At 45.0% G+C, this 23,242-nt stretch overlaps 1 protein-coding gene across 5 annotated transcripts in view; it reads right to left on the bottom strand.

Moving 5' to 3' along the window:
* Positions 1-23,242, bottom strand: part of znf827 (zinc finger protein 827) — a 93,815-nt gene that overhangs the window by 63,423 nt on the left and 7,150 nt on the right. The window lies entirely within an intron of this gene.

The raw sequence follows: 23,242 nt of genomic DNA, 5'->3' as shown, positions 1-23,242 counted from the left end.
AGAATGTGAATATTCCTGATACATATTAACAATCCCTCCACAAGAGCATGTCAAAACAGAAACAAGCCTAGATGAGGAAGGATGTCAAAACTTAACAATTGAGGTTTTTTTCTTTCCGTTCACTTGACCAAATTAAATCCTCACACTTCGGTGAGAGTGCGAGTGCGAGAGAACCAGTCCCGGAGACAGCAGAAAAAAGGGCTGGGGGCTTGTGACATCGGAATACGGTCTGAAAAAAATCATTTGAGCATCTTTTCTTTGCCTTTTGCTAGCACACATAAAGGCTGGTCTCACCTTGACGACCCCAACATAAGCCTGGCGAGTAAGCTTTCTGTTTACAGGGGAAAGAAAAAGCCGTTGCTTGGCAACGGTATCCCGTCGACCCGTAGGGATCATTACAGTGAACACACATCTGGCCAGCAGTGCTTACTTTGGTCCAGAGGGGTGGCAACCGCCACGACCCCGTGCTACCATGCACCATGATACCAAGAATGCAGCAGAGCATGCTTTAAATAAAAATAAAATAAAAAACAGACACCTTGCTGGGCATGCCAGTGTGTGCAAGTATCCTTCTGACTTCCCTTACCTCATTGCTAAAGGTTTGAGCACTTGAAGCACATCATTGGGGCGTCTCACTGACTGAGCTCTCAGTCACCTGAGCAAAACAGTGAAGTATTTGAGGCATGACCCATTTCCATGTGACACCAGGGACGAAGGCCAGTAATGGCCATAATGTTGTTAGTGAGAAATGGCTAGATTGCTGACCAGAGGTCTCTGAGGCAGTGGCAGAAACTCGGACTGAACTCTGCACTCACCACGCTAGGTTAAACTAGGTTGTGCTACGCCCCACCACTTTTGTTCCTAGCTGCACTAGAGCGGCAGACGCAGGCAAGGCACTCCGTGGGCGGCCTGACATTTCCCAAGGTCACGGATCGGGCCCCAGTTCCGCATGGCTTTGTCTGAAACAACCCCCTGCCACTGAAATGCACACACGCACATACGCACTCGTATGTGGCTTGAAAAAGCGGAACAAAACCCTGGTAGTTAGCTGCAACGGCAACAATGCTATCGCATAGCAACAAGCCTGACAGTTTGGGACAAGGGACAAGATACTGGCCGTCTGCCTTTGAGAGGTTCGTTTAATGGCATAATGGTGAGCATGAATTTGTGTGGCCAGAAAAACAGCTGCGGGAGGCACTGTGGTCCAGATCTGTTATCAGTCACTCACACTGAGACTCGGTGCTCGTCTCTCTTGAGGCTAAACTGCGCTCATGATTGTTTGCTGCTGCGGACATGACCCTACAACCCTACAACCACAAGTGTTAAATGCAAATCATAACCTCAACAAAACACAGATAGAAAGAAAATTGTTACATTCAGGCTCGGAAATTAAATTTTTAGCCTACCAGCCAGTCAGATTTCTCATAGCAAATTTAGTAAATATAAATATATATAAAATAAAATAATGATTGCATGCTCTAGAATAATGGTTTAAAACAAAAATGTTATTAAATAAAGGTTAAGATATACATGCTGCAGTGTCATCTGCATGTAGCATTATCACATTATATAAAAAAGGGGGGAAACAGTTTGTTCACCATTTAAATGCTGCAGGGAGGCTTAAAATCACTAGATTATAGATGACAAAGAAAACCACAATCTAAGTGTTAACAGAAATGTTCTGTAGAAATTCATACAAGTTAGGGAACTTAACCTAAGGAGGGCCTTAGGACATAGTAACTGTAGTTATTATTATTATTATTATTAGGGGTGCACCGATTTGAAAACTTTAGCCGATTCCGATAACCGATAATTCTTTATATTTGCAAGCCGATAACTGATATATTGGCAGATAGCCTACATCTAAATCCAAATTTATATATAATTTTTGAGAGCCTGATTAAAAAAATCTTACCATTTAATCCATGTCCCAAACACACAATTATAATGGTGTTCTCATTCTAGTTTTTGTCACGGTATACAAGTTCATTGCTTCCTTCTCGTCTCGTGTTTATGTTGTTGTATGAAAGCACGTGTGTAGTGGGCGTGAATGAGTGTCATTCCTTGATCCGCTCCAGCTGATCGTCATCACATCACCAGCTGCAGCCGATCTCATCTCACCATATATTCTCACAGTTCTCTCATCTCCTTTGTCAGATCGTTGGATGTTGTCTCTTGGATGTTGTCTCTCCGTGTGGTGTTCCTGTTGGATTCGTTGGATGTTTGTCTCTCCGTGTGGTGTTCCTGTTGGATTCGTCGTCGTCTCTTCGTTGGATTGTCGTTTGGGTTTTCACTGCACTTCACGGGTTCGTCTTCGACCATCGAGGTCCCTGCGTCACCAGTCCACACCCGTGTTCCTGTCTAGCTTTTCATTGTTCAATAAAGAACTGAGTTTGACCTGCGATTGCTTCCGTCCTGTTTTTGACAACCATGACAGAACGATCTGACCCTGCTATGGAAGCAGCAGGTTCGCCGACCTCGTTGGAGGAATTCCTTCAGCACAGCGCGAGAAGAATGGATTCTCAGGAGAGGAATTTAGGGGACACGGGTCGTGCGGTACAAGCTTTGGTGACGCAGGTGTCCGAGCTCACCCAGCAGATCCAATTACTTCGTGCTCCCGCTGCGCCACCCACACCAGCTGTTCCCCCCACACCACCAGCGATCGCTACGACATCAGAGCCACGCCTACCTGTTCCAGAATCATACGCTGGTGAGTCTGCTTACTGCAGAGCATTTCTGACACGTTGTGCCATGCATTTTGCACTGCAACCGAGAACTTTCAATAATGAGCCAGCCAAGGTGGCATTTGTCATTACTTTGTTGACCGGAAAGGCGGCGTTATGGGGGACAGCGGTGTGGGAAAATCAAGACCCTTGCTGTGCCTCGTTCCAGGCACTCTCCTCAGAGATGAGACGGGTGTTCGATCGGGCCGTCGCGGGGAGAGAGGCTGCCAGGGTGTTGGCCGGCCTCCGTCAGGGTGACAGGTCGGTCTCGGACTATTCGATCGAGTTCCGCACCCTGGCGGCCGAAAGCCAGTGGAACGAGGCGGCGCAGTGGGACATGTTCCTGCATGGGTTGGCTGACCGCGTCCAGAGGGAGATCTACGCCCTGGACCTCCCCACGACGCTGAATGGACTCGTCGAGCTCGCTCTGAGGGTGGACGCTCGCATCACCAGAGTCGGGGGAAGAGCACCGTCCATTTGGTCTCCAGCTGGAGCAGAGGGTCAACGGTCCAGTGGCAGGGACGTGGTCAGCCCAGTCTTCGATCACGAACCCATGCAGGTGGGTCGAGCTCGGCTTTCCCGGGAGGAGAGGGAAAGGCGGAGGTCCCAGGGCCTCTGCCTATACTGTGGAGGTTCGGGACATTTTGCCTACAACTGCCCGGTAAAAGGCCAAGCCCGATAGTAAGTATGAGGCTACTATCGGGTGGGATCTCCGCCGAGAAGACCTCATCCACATCTACCCTCCTTCCGGTAAGACTGAGATGGTCAATTCACCAGCACGACTGTCAAGCACTTCTGGACTCCGGGGCTGAGGGTAATTTTATGGACAGTACTTTTGCACATAGACTTCAGATTCCCCTTAAACCACTCACACAGAGGATTGCAGTACACGCATTAAATGGTCAAGAACTTCCCATCATCTCGCTCATCACCGAAAACATCACACTCATCACCTCAGGCAATCACTCAGAAACTATTTTTTTTTATATACTGGATTCCCCCCTGGCACCTGTAGTTCTTGGACACCCCTGGCTCATTCATCACAACCCTCGTGTGGACTGGCAGCAAAGAGCTATTCTGGAGTGGAGCAAGGAATGTCATAAGTCTTGTCTGATGTCTGCTTGTCCGTCTGTGCCTGTTTTTGTGTTACAGGAGGAGGCAGGGGACTTGTCTAACGTGCCCGAGGAGTACCACGATCTGAAGGAAGTGTTCAGTAAGTCTCGGGCTGCTTCTCTTCCTCCGCATCGTCCCTATGACTGTGCCATAGATTTACTGCCAGGTAAGTCTCCGCCTAAGGGCAAGTTATATTCGCTTTCCAATCCGGAGAGGGAGGCTATGGAGAAATATATTTCTGATTCTCTGGCAACCAGTTTCATCCGTCCTTCCTCTTCTCCGGCGGGGGCGGGGTTCTTTTTTGTGGGAAAGAAGGACGGGTCTCTGCGACCTTGTATTGACTACCGGGGGCTGAATAACATCACGGTAAAGAATACTTATCCTTTGCCGTTAATGTCTTCAGCCTTCGAGAGGTTGCAGGGAGCGTCTGTTTTCACGAAATTGGACTTGCGTAACGCTTATCATCTGGTTCGCATTAGGGAGGGGGATGAATGGAAGACTGCCTTTAACACCCCCAGGGGGCACTTTGAATACTTGGTCATGCCTTTCGGGCTGTCCAACTCCCCAGCAGTCTTCCAGGCACTGGTCAATGACGTGTTGCGAGACATGATAGATCAGTTCATATATGTTTACCTGGATGACATATTGATATTTTCCTCGTCTCTCCAGGAACATGTGCAACACGTTCGACGAGTGCTTCAGAGGTTGCTAGAGAATGGGCTTTTTGTCAAGGCGGAGAAATGCGATTTTCATGCACAGTCTGTTCCTTTTCTAGGATACATCATTTCGTCTGAGGGAATGCGTGTGGACCCTGAGAAGGTTAAGGCTGTGGTAGAGTGGCCAAGTCCAGATTCCCGTAAGGCCCTGCAGAGGTTTCTGGGGTTCGCCAACTTCTATCGGCGTTTCATTCGCAACTTCAGCCAACTAGCCGCACCTCTGACTGCCTTGACCTCCCCCAGAACTCCGTTCAGGTGGTCAGATACAGCCGAGGCTGTGTTTGCCAAACTCAAGAGCCGCTTTGTTTCAGCTCCCATCCTCGTTGCCCCTGATTCTTCACGTCAGTTCGTGGTGGAGGTCGACGCATCAGAGGTGGGGGTAGGAGCAGTCCTGTCCCAGCGTTCGCCCGCAGACGATAAGATGCATCCTTGCGCGTTTTTTTCTCATCGATTATCCCCAGCCGAACGCAATTACGACATTGGTAACAGGGAGTTGTTGGCAGTCAAGTTAGCGTTGGAGGAATGGCGTCATTGGTTAGAAGGTGCGGGGGTTCCTTTTATCGTCTGGACCGATCACAAGAATCTAGAGTACATCAGAACCGCCAAAAGATTGAACTCCAGGCAGGCTCGGTGGGCACTTTTTTTCGGTCGCTTTGATTTTTCTCTCTCGTACCGCCCGGGTTCTAAGAACATCAAACCCGACTCTTTATCTCGCATTTTTGATCGTTCCGAACGCCCGTCTACTCCCGAGTGCATTTTACCGGAAACCCTATTTGTTTCCACACTCGTATGGGAGATCGAATCGAAGGTCAAGACGGCCTTAGAAGGGGTAATGCCTCCGCCCGGTTGCCCACCGAATCGCTTATTTGTGCCGGAGGGATTACGGTCCGACGTTATACAGTGGGGTCATTGCTCCAACGTGGCTTGTCATCCAGGAGTTAATCGTACTAAGTTTTTAGTCAAGCAACGATTTTGGTGGCCACTTATGGCTCGTGACATCCACAGTTTTGTTTTGGCTTGCTCGGTCTGTGCCACTGGTAAGACTTCCAATCGTCCGCCTGATGGGCTCCTTCAACCGCTGCCTGTCCCTTCGAGACCCTGGTCCCATATCGCTCTAGATTTTGTCACCGCCCTCCCGCCCTCCCAGGGCAACACAGTCGTTTTGACTGTGGTGGACCGGTTCTCGAAGGCGGCTCATTTCATTCCCTTACCCAAATTACCCTCAGCTAAGGAGACAGCGTTGACAGTCATTGACCACGTCTTTCGCTTACATGGCCTCCCGATGGACGTGGTCTCTGACAGAGGACCCCAGTTTGTGTCCAAATTTTGGCAAGAATTTTGTAAGTTACTGGGGGCGACAGTTAGTCTGTCCTCAGGGTTCCACCCCCACAGCAATGGTCAGACCGAAAGAGCCAACCAAGATCTGGAAAGGGTGTTGCGATGTTTGGTTTCTAAGAATCCTTCCTCTTGGAGTCAACAGATTTCCATGGTGGAGTACGCCCACAATACGTTACCAGTGTCGGCTACGGGCCTATCTCCGTTTGAGTGTAGTTTAGGTTACCAGCCACCTATTTTTCCTAGTCTGGAATCCGAGGTCGCGGTCCCCTCCGCTCACGCCTTAATCCAGAGGTGTCACCGCACTTGGACTAGAGCCCGTGAGGCTCTACTCCAAGTGGGGGCGCGCACCAAGGCTAAGGCCGATCGCCACCGGTCGAAGCCTCCCGTATACGTCGTTGGTCAAAAAGTGTGGCTTTCAACTAAGAACATTCCTCTCCGATCCGTCTCTAATAAGCTTGCCCCCAAATTCATTGGCCCGTTCACTGTCACCAAGATCATTAGTCCGGTGACAGTCCGCCTTAGTTTACCTCCAGCGTACAGGAGGGTTCACCCCGTTTTCCATGTTTCAAAAATCAAGCCCGTGTTTCATGCTCGCATTAATCCGCCAGTCCCGGTTCCCCCCCCGCCGCGTCTCGTAGATGGGGAGACCACCTATTCGGTAAATCGCATTCTGGATTCTAGACGGAGGGGACGTGGATTTCAGTACTTGGTGGACTGGGAAGGTTACGGTCCGGAGGAGAGAAGTTGGGTTCCGGCTAGAGACATCCTGGATCACTCTCTGATCGATGATTTCAATCGACAGGTAAGGGAGTCTGGGAACGCCAGGAGGCGTTCCTAGGAGAGGGGGTACTGTCACGGTATACAAGTTCATTGCTTCCTTCTCGTCTCGTGTTTATGTTGTTGTATGAAAGCACGTGTGTAGTGGGCGTGAATGAGTGTCATTCCTTGATCCGCTCCAGCTGATCGTCATCACATCACCAGCTGCAGCCGATCTCATCTCACCATATATTCTCACAGTTCTCTCATCTCCTTTGTCAGATCGTTGGATGTTGTCTCTTGGATGTTGTCTCTCCGTGTGGTGTTCCTGTTGGATTCGTTGGATGTTTGTCTCTCCGTGTGGTGTTCCTGTTGGATTCGTCGTCGTCTCTTCGTTGGATTGTCGTTTGGGTTTTCACTGCACTTCACGGGTTCGTCTTCGACCATCGAGGTCCCTGCGTCACCAGTCCACACCCGTGTTCCTGTCTAGCTTTTCATTGTTCAATAAAGAACTGAGTTTGACCTGCGATTGCTTCCGTCCTGTTTTTGACAACCATGACAGTTTTATGTAGCCTATATGATAGACTTACACTGCCAATTGCACTTAAACATATTTTCAGTTCAAGAAAAAAATCAATTTTTTACTGACTTTAATATATCGGCAAACTTTTCTTATTGGGCCGATAACGATAACATTGAAAAGGAACATATATCGGCCGATAACGATACGGTGGCCGATATATCATGCATCCCTAATTATTATTATTATTTTCTGAAAATATAAGGGAGTTAATACTTCTATTCAGAAATTATGCATTACATTCAAGCGTTAAATTGATTAAAGTGACAGTGAAGACATTTACACAGTTGCAATTTTTTTATCTCAAATAAATGCAGTTATTTTGAACTTTCAACAATGGATAAAAGATGTCAAATGTTTTCCATAAAAATATTAATAAAGCACAACTCTATTCAACATTGATAATAATAAGAAATGTTTCTTGAGCATCAAATCAGCATATTCAGCTTTGCCGTCACAGGAATAAATGACATTTTAAAATATATTCAAATAAAAAAAAGTGATTTAAATAAAATATATTGTAATAATATTTATCTATATACTTTACTCTATTACAGTACTGTATTACTCTATTTTTGATTAAATAAATGCAGCCTTGGTGAGCATAAGAAAATTCTTTCAAACATTTAAAAATGTGTCAATTGGATGTACTGAAATGGAAGACCGAACTTTAAAATTTCTAATTTTGTTTTTCAAAAATAAATAAAATACAATCCTTTTTAGAATGACATGAGTGTGAATTATCCTTATCTCTTCTATATATTGAATTTTGTTCAGAATACTACACTTCATTCTCTGTAATACAACTAGACTTGGAAAACATCCGTAAGGACCTTGTTAATTCTGCTGTGTTCTTTACCACAATACAAAGCTCTTGTGTAATTGTAGCCTATATTTTTCAAGATGCACTTGAACAACAGCCATTGGCAGCAATACAGTTAATTCCACATCCACAACATATCAGCTGTGAGATGCAAAAAGCCAAAAGGCAGAGGAGGACGCTGGGAGTGTTCTCTATTAGGGCCAGCAACCACATGACTTGCGTAAGGTTGCCTACGAATACACTGAGGCTATTCTGCGACTCAGTCGGGCATAAAAATCAGCCTGCCTGACCCAGAGGTCACAGAAAGGGCACAGAAAGGCTGTGCTGGGTGGGAGGGTGGCTTGCTTCAGCAGAGTGAAGGAGAGAGGGAGAGGCCATTAGTCGATTAAGCCTGGGTGGAGTCATCAATATTCCACTGATGCCAATGAAAAGACACACTCACACAGTCTCGCATGAGAGGCTTGGGTGGAATGGCTTTAACTCTATCAGAGATATTGCAGTGCCTCCACAGCGAGCGCTGCTATTGAATGTTATGAGCTAACTAACCACTACTTTGGCATCTATAGTTTCCCAGCATTCTCTGTGGATTGCAGAAGCAAGTGCCAGTGGCGATCAAGGGGTGGGGGGCTGGGTTTTGTAGGGGAGATAAAAAGTGGTGGCGGTAATTAAGTGTCCAACTGGGCCCTGGCGGGGGTTGCCACGGCCGCAGGCGATGCTAATGAGCCCGTCCACCGGTCAGTGCTACCTTATTAGCCGCCGGCCGACAATATGGTGGGAAGGACGCACTGCTACCGGCACCAGCCGCACGTCGTCACGAGTGACTAACACAGAGACCAGAGGTGGGAAGTAATTCTGTTAATTAGGGGGCTCTCATGATGACCAGTCTACGCCTTTAAGGAAATGGGCAATCACTCAAGGCAAATTAAGATTCTGCAAATACAATCGTTTATCGATATGGTGCAATTCATTTTCCCATGATATAGCATGATACTCAAGGTTCTCGTATCGATCCATGTCCATTCATTTAAATTCCTACAGTTCAATTAAGTAAGAAGCAGGAAGTCTAAATAAGCATAAACTGGCAACGTTTCTCAGTGCAGTCTGAGCCACTTCTATAATGGAGAAAAGTGAAGGGAACCGCACGAAAGATTAAAACTGACACCACAGATTAATTCTCTCTGTCACTGAAATGCTGAGTCTCTTTCTCAATTGCAATACAGTTATGATATCATGGAGCCTCACAATGTATTGAATCGTGACCAATGTGTCACATTATATACCCAACCCTAGTATCTAACTGATCACATAAGACATGAAATTTTAAGACATCAATCCCATCCCATAAACACAAAACAAGTGAAAAAAACTAAACATGTATATGTATTTGTTAGAGTTTGTATGAATATGCTCTGTAGGAAAACAGGTTTTTATTAACTAGGACTGAGCATCATCAATTACCTCACGATACGACATACTTGTTGACACACTTGTTAGATTAATTAAATTAAGGTGTGGTTGGATGTTTCGCAAAACATATACGCTGCAGATTTCACAGGTTTTTCCACACAAAAATTCACAAGTGAACAATAAAATGCTGGTTGGGTTGAAATTGACTTCTGTTTTAGCAGTGTTTGTGCATCACTAAACTATTGACAGTGTGGACAATGGACCCTTTCAAATTTTGCTCAACTGTGCCTGTTATATTACTGCATTTCAAATACAAAGTGAAGTACTCCACACGGCTGACATTATTTGTCCATGGACTCTCTTATATCTGTCATATTTGTTGACTCCTAGGAAATTATATATTGTGATTTAGAGTGAAAGCCTTACTTGCAATAGTCAAAATAAAAAAACGGTATTCCACATGAGCACAGGCATTCATCAGCATGTATTAGCAAAGTATACTACATATTACCATCTGTGTTTTTCGCATGGCCTCAGCGGTCTGTGGGCATGATGGGCAGGGTGCCAGAGGTGAAACAGGAAGGAGATGTGTTCTTGGAAGAGACTGAGACAGTGTTGGCTTCCAGACCTCTGAAATTCCTCTTTGTAGATGAAGCGCCCTTTTGCACTCTTGTTTATTTCCCCCAACTTCCATTTATAGAGACCAAACACACGCACAAAAAAAAAAGAAAGAGCCTGAACTAGTACTCTCAAAAGTACCATCAAAAAGTTGGAAGATCTAGGCGTTCATAGTCAACTGTATGCTAATTAGTGGGATCCACCATACACTTCGGTGATGTTTCTTTAAGGGCATAAAAGTGGGGCATGGAGCCCAGAGCTCAACGGGCTTGAAGATCTTATATTTACAGCAGGAAAACAAATCGCTGGAATGAAAGGAAAATGGGTGGCTCGCTGTGCCCGCACAGTCACAAAAACATAAGATAATAAGGAAGGCTCTGTGTACGTTCCACGGGGACAGGAAGCAGGGGTGGATTCAACTAGGTGCTATGACGCTTACAACACAATATGCTGTTGCTACAGCATTACTGCCGCCTACTCAGATAGACAGCATGCACACAGGTTAGAGCTGACAGGGAAACTCTCCAACTACTGTAAATCACACTTTGTCCCAGTAGCTCAGGCAAGGGATGCAGCCAAGCTTGACTAGCCAGCCACCCAGAAAGACGGGGAGAGAGAGAGAGAGAGAGAGAGAGAGAGAGAGAGAGAGAGAGAGAGAGAGAGAGAGAGAGAGAGAGAGAGAGAGAGAGAGAGAGAGAGAGATAATATGAGGGGGTGTGAGAGAGAGTGGAGGAGGTATGTGTGCGGCTGGGGGGGTTGAAGAAAAGGAATGGCTTTTTTACAGTGATACCGGGTTGACAGCAGCTTGGCAGTGGCGCCCACGGCACTGCCTGCTTGGATCCAAGCCTGTCACTCAAGACAAGGGCACTAATCAGGATTGGTCCCGGTTTCTTCCTGAAGAATGGGGGTGGCAGTTTTGCAGCCATTATAGCTGGAGAGGAGAGTGGGGGATAGAGCAGTGGCACAGCAGGAGAGGCTAACCTCATTTACATGCAGGTCCTGGAGGAGAGGGAGCTGATTCCTTTTCCAATCTCCATGTTAAACGGTGGCCGGGGCGGCCGATGGTTAGCGTTGCATTGTTCGGTCTTAGTGCTCATTGTCACAGCGATAGCCATCTCGCTTTTCCAAAGGTAGAGACGAATGAGCAAGATAACGTCGACGGCACCCACGTATGACTGAAAACGTGCCGTGTCAAAAGACTAAACGGGAACGGGAATAGTTGTTCACCTCTCCCCTTTCATTCACTTCACGTCAGTGTAACCAGGTGCTTCTACTTCAACCCTACAGTATCTAGGTGACAAATGATTGCAAAAAAATATGATCACTATGACAACCATAACTGTGACTTTGGAGAGCACATCGAGCCAACGTTTTGTGCCTAACCTTAGTGCTTCATTTAAAGGTCTCTGCATAGAAGACGACTAAATGACGACAAGGGTAAACTGTGCCTGCATGAGTGTAAGTGAGACAGGAATAGTGAAAACACAGTCCACCGAGCGTGCCAAACGAGAACTTCTTTATAGAGAGTATTTGAGCTAATCTATAACCATAATGAAGAAATGCAGAAATATCTTCAGCTGAGCAAACAGCAGATTTATAGTCTGAATCAACACCACCCAATAAAACAACTCATTCACAATACAGCACAGCCAATCAATAGATTCATAAAATGAGGACTGCACCGCTATTGCAATTGTACTACTTACTGATAGACAAATAATAGCTGATATAAATATTATAAAGAATATATATAAAGATTATAAATATTTAAATAATTATAAATAAATAAAAACAATAATTATAAATAATTAACTGAAACACAACTTACAAATAAAAATGAAATAAAATGTTTAAGTTGACGACCTAAAATTACTTAAAAAACAAACTAAAAGTAAAATGAAAAATAATTAGAAATATTAAAAAAACAATACTAAAAATTAAACTTAAGCTAAAATAAAAAAAATGAATTCAAAATATGAATACATACTACAAAAGTATATAATACTAAAATAACACTGAAACAAGCTAAAAAATGTGCAGGGATAATTATTTTAATGTTATTGCCAATAAATTGCCAATATTGTTACAAATGAGTGGTTGCAATGAGTGCATTACAAAGAAATATCAACAACACAGTCTTTAAACACAAACTGAACATAAACCTGATCAATATTTTGCCTAAATAAAATACAGATAAAACACAAAGCATTAAAATTAACCATTTTAAATTAATTCTGGCATAACATCATTATACAGCACTGCAGGGATTTCCAACCTTTCTTGTCAGTTGAACACCTATGACGTAAAATATTTATCTGAAGTATTCCCTGAGATTTTAAGTTGATATTTTAATAATTATACTCTTTCCCTGCCATGTTTTTTTTGTTTTTTTTTGTTTTGCCAGCCACCGCCATTATTTTTGATAATTTTCACAAAAGTTTCATGGCCCCCAGAATATTTTGTTGTATTGATATATGAATATGCAATATATCAAAAGAAAGAACAGACCCTCTGCTTTAAAAAAAAAAGAAGAAAATGTTTTATTCCATTTTATGCATTCCTTTTTTTATCAACACTTGAATGTGGGTAAGTTTAATAAAAAACAAAACATTTTAAGCAAAAAGCTGAGAAAATCACGTTTTTTGTCAAAGATTATATCTGGATGGGATTCAGAATGATGATCACAACATACGGAGTAGATCGTGTCCATCATCACCCCTGATGTTTGAACAGTCCTATAGCTCGTCCTGGGTCGACATTTCTTTCAGTTACATTAGGCCGTGTTGATTTATATGCTGTGTAATGTTGATGATTGCGTCATTTTCTAGATTAGGCTACATATGGCATCGCTTGTTTCTGCTTCTTCTTTGGCTGTATTTTGATCAGGAGATTTAGTACTCTTTTAGAAGATACCTTTTCATCAATGGTGGAACACAAACACATACACAAACATGTCTGTTAATGGTCACATGGCAAGCAGGTAAACAAATAGAATATTTAATCTTTTTAGTAAGATTTTTTTTTGTGTGTGTTGTTTTAATTTTAAATGATTTCTTTATTTAAATTTTCTTTATTATAATTTATTTAATTATTAGCTATTTATCAACTCATCAACCCCCTGCAGTTCCCTCACAAACCCCAGTTTAGGAAACCCTGATGTAGGCCTACAGTATGAAAAATGAATATGTTTTATGAAATTTGCTAAAGATTACATTTAGCCATGTTATTACAGGACTATTGTGTTGAAGATAAACTTTAAGTGAGGTCATTTAAGTGTTAAAATAGAGAGATTAGCATTAGGCTGCACAATTAATCGAATTTCTAATTGCGATTATGATTACGGATGCCACGATTACGTGATCGTTCAAAAACGCGATTACAAAAGAAAATCCACTCTGTGTGTGTGTTTAGAGCATAAATATGTTATGAGAGGCGAATCACGACTACTTCAGAAAACCCAGCAGAATATGACATACCAGGCAGTGACATAAGTGTACGCTGAAATAAAAAGTCTTTCACCTCAGAAAAACGGACTCTACTGTCCTGTCAGCCGTTATACTGTGCTCGTAGCGCGCACTCAATTGCACACGCAAATGTGGCGGCGCGCGCTGTGTATCGCTTCACTGTATAAAGTGCAAAAGAAACTACGAGCATGCAACGTCGTTACAATGTAAATTAGTAAGTCACGAAATAAAATTAAAATACCAATAAATCACGTGTTAGCTGAGAAGGATTTGCATGCAGGTATGATTTTCATTCTATTCACCAGGAACTGTTTCATTAACAGTTCTTGTTAGTATTGTGTATTTACCATGGTAACTGTCGTTTCCATAACCCAAAAATGCCACTTTATTTTCACTTTGTGTTATTTTTTATATGATTAAATGACTGTGGTGGCTCATATCAACATTGTATTAACAAAAACTAGTTTGGGACTGCTATTTAATTGCTTTAGCATAGTCCTAATGTTTTTCTAGTCTTTACTATGAGCCATACAATTTATGTGTATGTTAAGTAAAGGGGGACAGTACTTGTCTGTGTTAACAATTTTTGTGTAAACATGTATTATAATATGCCTATATATATTCAATGTAAATTGTGACAATCGTAATTAATAATCGCAATTACAATTTCAAGGGAATAATCAGCAATTATGATTTTTGTCATAATCGTGTAGCTCTAATTAGCATCCATCATTAAATATATAATATGGGCCAATATTGATACATTTAAAAAATATTGTTGATATGTTACTGATAAATTGTGCATCCCTACTAAAAACTATCATTGCTTGCACACAGCAACTAACTTAGGCATGCATTCAAACACTGTAAATAGACAGTGCTCTTTAAGGGTTACATAACAAAATCACTTAAACTTAAACTAAAATTAAAATGAAACATAAAATAACAAAAGCTTTTGTTTCATTTGTACAAGCTGTATATGGTTGAAATGACAAAGCCACTCTGACTGACTAGTCATGTAACTAGTCATGTAGCAAACACTAATTTACCTTTGAAGATATGTCCTAATGGCAAGCTGTTATACTAAAGGTCCAATTTTTGCTTTTTTTCCCCAATGTACAAACCTGCAACCTTTCAGTTGCCAACCCAGATTTTTTAGCTGTACCGCCTGTTCACTCAAAGCATTTGCTTGTAGCATGTAACAAGCTTTAACAGAGAAAGAACAGGTAATAGCTTAGCACCCCACCAACATCCAGCTAACGGACGGCTGCCCAGACCAATACTAAACAGCTAGCGACCTCGTCATAACAACTAAACATGAATACCGGAACTTTGCATCAAGGTCGGGAGTAATCAAACATACTGTGAAGTCATCTACAAATGCGAAGGACATTTTTTACATGAGGGGCAGAGCAGATATCAGACACTCACCTACGTTTTAAGCCTTGTAAATCAGCGTACGACATAGTGACAATAGCTTTCACAGAGATGACTTCACATCATGAATATAATATCTCGCCTTTGTAAAGCAGCCAAACACCTCTACACTTGCCGATGATATACCGTTTCCCTTGGAGGTTGTCAATACCTCAGGGTGCCACTACTCTGTGTCTGTTTCCTTCCTGGCACTTTTAATCTTCTCAGCTATAAAACAGTCCAGTCTCCAGAAAAACCCTTGCAGCGCAGCTGCTAGTCCGATAGTTAAACTCATCTGCATGCTTAAGTTCTCTCTGCTGGACAGTGTAGTCTATCTTAGAGACATGATAGAGGTGAAGTTAGCCTTGTGCTCGGAGAATACCAAAAGTTCAAACCCTCATCAAGCACACTTTCCAGGGAATGGAGGGAAATAGAATTTGATAAAATTTAGAATATTAACATACTTTTCGCATTTAAAGATTGCATACTGAGCTCAACGAAATCCCGACAAGCATATAAATATAACAAGTTCCGTTTCGTAAAGAAATACATTGGTATCCCAATGTCTCTCGATGCTAATGATCACAATAATAGTAATTACCATCATTTATTTTTGTTGTGTAATTACTATGATTATGATCGCCACATAATTGTGAGTAAATTGTCTAGTTGAGTCAAACTTGGCATTTTTGCCACTTTGGCACTACTTTCTGTGGAATCCACCTGCCCAATCACGGCAAGAAAAAAAATCAAGTACCCCTAATGGTAACAGAACTGATTGGGATTGGGGACAATCTATAATAGTTGAACACACTATATAATAAAGGTGGCCATATTTAGTCCATTTCAAGGTAGAAAAAAAAGGTCCACTCCATTCTACTACTTTGTTTGGTATAGCCAACCTCAAAGCTTCAGGAACTTGTGTTAAAAATATTGACTGCAAAGTTAAAAATAATCAATGACTAAAACCCCCCAAAAAAGGCTGTTTATAGTCTGTATGCGCTGTGATTCAAAATTAATAAATTTCACTTTATTCTGTCTCTTCGACTACACATCAGAATCAGAAAGAGTTTTATTGCCAAGTGTGCTTGCACACACAAGGAATTTGTTTTGGTACTGAGGCTTCCAGTGGACATATACAAATACAACAAGAAACATAATAATACAAATTATATGGATAATAAATAAAAATATAAATATATGAGAATAAAAGTATCACAGTTGGGTTTAGTCAGAATAGACATTTTCAGATTTACAGATTATGAGCATATTTACAGTGTTTTTAATATTATAAATAAATAAATCTACATATACGTATCACTTGAGTTGTAGGATATTGCACTAAACAGTGGGAGTATTGCACTTAAAGGCATATGCCTTGGGAGATATGTTAACTGTTGAGGAGGGAAATGGCCTGTGGGAAGAAACTTAACAAGTAGCACACATGGGGCTTAAAGTCCCCCTGTAGTCAATAATTTTATCCCTAAAAACTCATCTTTGACCACCAAAATTACATATTTAGCTAACCGTTTTATCCTTGAAAAAAAAAATTCTTCATTCCATAAAATAGCTTGAATGAATAAATAAGGGTAAATAAGGGTGCAAAATAACTCTAAACCCCAGCCTCATTTGGTAAACGCGGTTCCCTTTCAGTCGATAACGTCAGACGTAGTCGACGGTCGACTGAAATGGGATCTCGCTAGAGACCCAATCCGCTTCGAGTACTATTGAACGAGCCAATGTAATTGGCGTGCGTGATTCGATTCACACACTCCGCCCCCGCGGCGCGGGTATAAATACGGAAGTGGATGCACGCACTAGTTGCCTTTCGCTTCGGAGCCGATCGTTTGATATCTCTGAGAGTGCTGTTGTCTACAACGAGCGAGTGTGTCGGTGTTCTTCAGGAAGACTCTCCCAGTGCTGGTGTTATACAGCGCGAATGCAGCGGTGATCGCGAGCTTTGAGCTCTCAACTGCTGTTTTAACAGCAACAAATTTCTAAATGTTTGTGTGTGTTGATGGCTGGTTAGAGGGCGGAAAAGTGAGTGCTTCACTGTTTCAGTTCTCTGTTCAGTGTTGCCGCGGTCATTCCCCTGTGTGCTCCGGCACTGGTGACGGTCCTATTTTCTGAAAGAGCAACACGGGTGCGTTTGCGTCTTTTTCAAGATGTGATTCCGCCCGTGCGTTTCTGGGTGCGGTCGTTCCCTGTCTCTCTCTGATGGTCACAACTGTTGTGTCACGTGTTTGTGCTTACAGCACGCTGAGACAGCTTTTGTGGACAGCTCATGTTTTCACTGTGGGAACATGACTGTCGCAGTGTTGAGGGTGAGACTCGCCTTCGTTCGCGGAGAGCGAGTCCCCATTACCATGCCCCACCCTCGGGTGCTGTGTGGGATGGGTGACCGGAGGATAGTGTTGGATGTCCCGCCCGGTAACCATTCCCTGTGGGCTCCTCACTCCTCCCTTCCACTGCAACCACTGGAGCCTCCTGTGTTGTCTGCTGGTCCATCTGTAATGGGTGGGCCAGCGGTTTCACTCGGGGCTCCCCTGGAGGACAGGACGCCGATTGCAGCAACGGAGGGTGAGTCTGGAGTTTGGTATCTTTGGGCGGGCAGCGCTGGTTCTCAGCTCGCCGCCCCAGTGCCTTTCTTTCCCGAAATGCATGGAGAGCTTATCAGGTGGTGAACAGCATCTTTCTCTGCCAGAAACTGCCTGAATAGCTTTTCCCCCTCATTACCCTTGATGGAGGAACGGTGAAGGGTTGCGAGGTGTCCCTCCATTGGAGCGGTCTGTCGAAACAGGTGCACCTGTGTCCGGCGGCTGCTGCCTTTTGGGGGGATCCTCGTCTCCCCCCTAAGGCCTGTGAGTTTTCGTCCGTTCCGACGGGCAGAGCTTACAAAGCCTGTGGACAAGCCGCTTCCTCTTGCGTGCCATGGCGTTGGTGCAGGCTAGGGCACCCATGGCATGCACGAGGGTAATCCAGACCGTGCGCTCATAGGTGAGAACCGCACTGCATCCGACCTCACCCTCCGGGGCATGAGTGTCGTAGCGTGCGTGATCGGTCTGGCGATGTCCACCTTGGTGGTCCAGTAGCGCCTTCGTTGGCTCAGCCTGGTTGGTATGGCGGATGCGGACAAGGTTCGGTTCCTGGTCTCCCCAATTTCCCAGGTTGGGCTGGTCGGCGACGCGGTGGAGAACTGCATCCAACAGTTCTCTGCCGCTCAAGCGCAGGCGGAGGTCATCCGGCACATCCTGCCCCGGTGGCCAGCTGCTGCCTCCAATCGCCGCGGTGGCAACTCCTCCGCCTGCTCGTCGCCGTGGGCGTTCCCCGGCTGCCGCTCCTGCTGGCCCTCCGCAGCAGCCTCCACCCAGGCCTCAGCATGGAGCCGGCCCCAGTAGAGACGCCCAGCCCGCTCCAGGCGCTGCCAAGCCAGATGGCAAACGACAGCGGAAGCTTTCCGTAGCGGGCCGCCCAGGAATGGATGAGATGCTCTTGGAGTGGCACGATCACTCCCTCCTCCCAGGTGAGGGCCGGGTGGAGCCTTTGTTTGTGTGTGTGTCTGTTCCGCCGCTGGCTCCCTAAAAAAAAAAAAAAAAAAAAAAAAAAGCGGAGCAAGCGAGAGAGCAAAGAGAGAGCAATTTCATCTGTTCCTGGGTCCCAAGAGGGCCAGTCTGGCAGGTGTGACCCTGTATAGCCTTACACCCCTCAGCTCCCCCTTGGTCGCCAGCAGGCAGCTTGGTGCGTTCGAGGACCCGGTCATCCGCCTTCTCACGTGCCCCCTGCCGCTAGTGGAGACAGGTAAGTGTTGCACAGCACACTAACACCACTCTCTCTACGTTGCTGCCCCACCTCAGGCTCGGCTACCCCGCTCAAGTCAGTGATAATCATCACATTAGGTGTTGAGCAGACGTGCTCCTGAAAATTCAGTGATATTCATCACACCGAGTGTTGAGCAGTGCTCCTGACTTGTGCGTGCTTATCTTATCCTGCTGGCGAAGGATTTGATATAGCCGCTCCTCCAGCCGGTACGAAGGCCAGTTGTAAACTCGTTCTTCGTGCTACTAGGTGGTGGGTCGTGACCATCTTGGCCCAAGATTGGTCTGCAGCTCCGACCTGAAAGACATGTGCTTAAAAACAGATCTCTACCTTCCGCACCGCAGGCCATCCTGTGGGTTGCGTGTAAGGGTGGAGTATCAGTACAGTGTCCTTCCCTTCGAGTGCTCCAGAGCCCGTTGGGTCTTCAGGTCAACTGGAAGAGATTAATCTCGCCCTGGGGCTGAGTATCTCTTTTTCAGTTTTGGAGATGGACTCGGTCTAACACGTCTCTCCAATGAGAATGTGTTCAGCTGGTGCTTGAAGTGAGAAAGGGTCCCACCGAAAGAACTTTCAGAGGCTCCTGGGGTATATGGTAGTTGCAGCGATTGGCTTCCTCCATATGTGACCGCTTCAGCGCTAGCTTCACGATCGAGTCCCGAGGTGACCGTGGCAGAGCAGCTCACCCTGTGTGACTATAGTTCATCCCGGTCTGCTGCCCAACCCTCTTCAACAGAGGGGCCATGTACAAAGGGTGTGTTTTAACGAGGGCCTGGGCGACCCTCGACTACACGGCCATTCGTGCCTCGAGTTGTTAGACATTGCGACCGTTGCGCAAGCTTCCCTTGCATGTCACAACTCACCCGTCACCTCCTCCTTGGAGTCAGAAGCTTCTGAGGACGCTTTGTTCCACTCTTCCCGCTCTACTCAATCGTGCCGCCATCGAGCCTCACGACAGTTATAGCCAGGGCAAGTGGAGACTCCATCCCCTGGGTCCAGCTGGGTCATGACATTCCGGGGCCGCTCAGTTGCCCCTCCGGTTTCGTCTTCCTGCCAGTGTTTGTACAAACCGAGCGGACTACCCTTGGACAAACACTGGCTCTCAGCTGCCCCAGGGGCCTGCAGAAATGCGTTTAACCCCAGTGAGCCTTCTAAAGGCGACTGCGACTCATGGTCGCCTTGCGCCTGCTCAAGTCAGTGAATTCATCACACTTCATGTTGAGCAGAAATGCTCCTGAAACTCATGAATGCTCCTGGAGTCTGGGCCGGCTAACTCTCACAAGCTGAGACCCCGGCTCGGATTGTGCCCAAGGTTCCTACCTCTCCCGTAATAGGAGCAGGTGGTGAGCCTGCAAGCGCTGCCCTGGAGGAGGCAGATCCAGCCCTGGCTTCTCTGTCCGTTCGCTTGGACGTGTACAGAATGCAAGCCATAGACCTCAGACCAGCTCTACAAATATCTGTTGGAACTCAGCAGAGAGGGAAGGCTGTTTCCATGCAAAGTTACACTTAGTGCTTGCCTTCATTTCGGTAAAAATCCGAGATGCAACATGTCCACTTAGGTGTTGAGCTCCTCTATGATGAGTGTAAAGTGCTCCGCCTGGGCGTTGACGATATGCTTTGCTAAACAGATTCTAGAGTTGGGGGCTGGACGACACCTAGTTGAACCGTTGCTTCCCGTGGGCTCCCTTCTCATGAAGCCAGTTTCACCGTGAGCCCCGTTCAAGTGTCGGCTTGCTGCGCCATTCCCCTCCTATGGACTGGATACGTTCGCCTTTCTACTCCAGTTGAGTTCCCTTAAAATTGAACCCTGTTGATTTCCTCCACACCCCTCCGACGTCGGACGTGCGGAACGTCTGGTGTTAGGCCTACCACTCGTAAGCAGTGTGGAACCTGTGTTAGGCTGGGTCCATATGTTGCGGTCCCTACGGCGACCCCATATGTGTATTCTTCCACGATACGGCTCCCTGCGGCGAGCCCGTGTCTTCCCTCGGCAGAGTCTCTCTGCCGTCACTGTCCGGTGTGTCTCCCCCGTCTTAGGCTGGAGCCACCCCAGTGACATTCCATATGTTAGACTGCCCGGTTTCCGCCCAGTTCATATGTGTATTCTTCACGTTACCTCCCTCTGGGTTGGATGTGGCTTCCGCAGCGTCCCTTCCTTCCAATGTACGGGGAACGCTTTCCCAGTGGTCCTGTAGGAACAGCAGTGACTTCCCTGGCCTAAGCCCTGTCCTTCCCCGCCTTAAATTTGCGGGGGCATCAGGAGGCTTTGGTTTAGGCACTGGAAGGTGGCAGCGTTAGTGGCGTGTTCAAAGGGTGATCCCATTTCAGTCGACCGTCGACTACGCCTGACGTTATCGACTGAAAGGGAACGTCCTGGTTGCGTATGCAACCCACCGTTCCCTGAAGGAGGACGTAGTCTCCTTGCCACTACCGCTGGACCACCGCTGACCCCGGGTTACTCTCGGCTCCTCAGCGAAAAGCAACTAGTGCGTGCATCGACTTCCGTATTTATACCCGCGCCGCGGGGGCGGAGTGTGTGATGCGAATCACGCACGCCAATTACATTGGCTCGTTCAATAGTACTCGAAGAAGATAGGCTCTCTAGCGAGATCCCATTTCAGTCGACCGTCGACTACGTCCTCCGTTCCCTCCTTCAGGGAACGGTGGGTTGCATACGCAACCAGGACGTTCTATGAATATGCAAATTAACCCCGCCTCCACTCACTCACACCAGCTCAGAGATCCACTCGTTGACGATCACACTTTGAAGTGATTGGTTACAAGGTAGTTTTTGTGAAGTCAGAAACAATCTGAAAAAGTGGCTCAATCCTAAATTTATCAAACGACGAGAATACTTTTTGTGCGCAAAAAACAAACAAAAATAACGACTGTATTTCAACTATTAATTTCCTTCTCTGTGGGCAACGAGTTCACTAGCGTAATAGCGTAAGCTTCTGTGTTGTATGTCACACGCATCACACACACGACCAGCGTCGGCCAATAGTGAGCCTACGTGTGACGTAGCTCTACGCAATTACACCAGTTTAACTGACTAGAGGCCCAGAGAGAAGGAAATGAATAGTTGAAATAAAGACGTTATTTTTGTTTGTTTTTGCGCACAAAAAGTGTTCTCGTCGCTTGATAAACTTAAGATTGAGCCACTGTAGTCACTTGGACTATTTTAACGATGTCTTTAATAACTTTTCGGGGAACAAGTTTCAATCCTTAAGAAGCCTATGGAGGAGTTATCCAGCTCTCAGATTTCATCAAAAATATCTTAATTCGTGTTCCGAAGATGAACGAAGGTCTTACAGGGTTGGAACAACACGAGGGTGAGTAAATACTGACAGAATTTCATTTTTGGGTGAACTAAGGAGAAAATACTCAGCAATGGTGTTTACTTATGCATTTGCACATTTTTTTTTCTTAAAGCATATTAAAAACACCACAAAGACATATAAACAACATTAAAAGCACGAATTTCACCAGAGGGGGACTTTAAGATCAGCACAGTTTGCAGTTCACTTCACACAAAATAATGAAAGATTTAAGTAATGCCAAGTGACAGTGAAGAAATTAAGACAGACATATTGTGCTATTGTAATATTACTATTATACTGTAAAATTTTAATTAAAGTTACACTATGTAACTTTTTTTGTTCAAAGTAACACAATTTAAATAATGAATCAATACATCATCAATCCTTCTTCCAAAGGAATTACCATGACTTATAAGCCTATTATAAGTGTTTATACTTAGACGCGGCGGGATTGTTTTCACGGGAAATTGAGTACATACATCACTTGCCCGTGCATGTCTCGTCCTATTCGTAAATAGAGAAAAGTTGCTCCGGCGACTTTGACACCTCAATGGTGTGGGAGTGATATAGGTCAGTTGTCACAACGAGGTTGACATGGAGCATGCTAAATCTCGAACTTGTGGGGAATCACCCTTTTAAAAAAAAATGCAGCTCGTAATAAAACGAGAATCATTGAAAAAGCCAACATTGGCTTGGCTTTTCGAGGGTGGCGAGAATGAGGGATTTGAAATGTTGTAAATGTGACACGGAGATGGCATTTTTATTACTCGACAAGTGAGTAAGGTTTTTTATTGAACAGATATGTAGTTGCCATATGTAGCTCTCTAACTGAGTTCATTGTAAAGCAGTATCGTTTGTGAAGGGTTATTTAATTTCTGGTTGTTGTACCGCTTTGTACCGTTACATTACATTACCGTTACACTTTGTAAGTTACATTAAATTTAACCCCACCCGCAAAAATTTGTTTCCGATCCAAAAAATGATCCAATCCGTGATACAAAAAACGTGAGTTTTGTGATCTGTTGAACCACTAATTATTAAGACTATTATTAATATTATAGTAACATCCATCCATCCATGCTCCAAACTGCTTAACCTCTATAGCAAGGGTTTTCAATAAAGTTCCAAGATGTCCGGTCTCTATATTTCTTTCCC

Source organism: Siphateles boraxobius, unplaced genomic scaffold, assembly GCF_051911475.1.
Source record: "Siphateles boraxobius isolate OS27281-9 unplaced genomic scaffold, OSU_SipBor_1 29, whole genome shotgun sequence".
NCBI classification, from domain to species: Eukaryota; Metazoa; Chordata; class Actinopteri; order Cypriniformes; family Leuciscidae; genus Siphateles; species Siphateles boraxobius.
The sequence above is the reverse complement of the archived record's forward strand: the minus strand, read 5'-3'. Positions and strand labels throughout refer to the sequence as shown.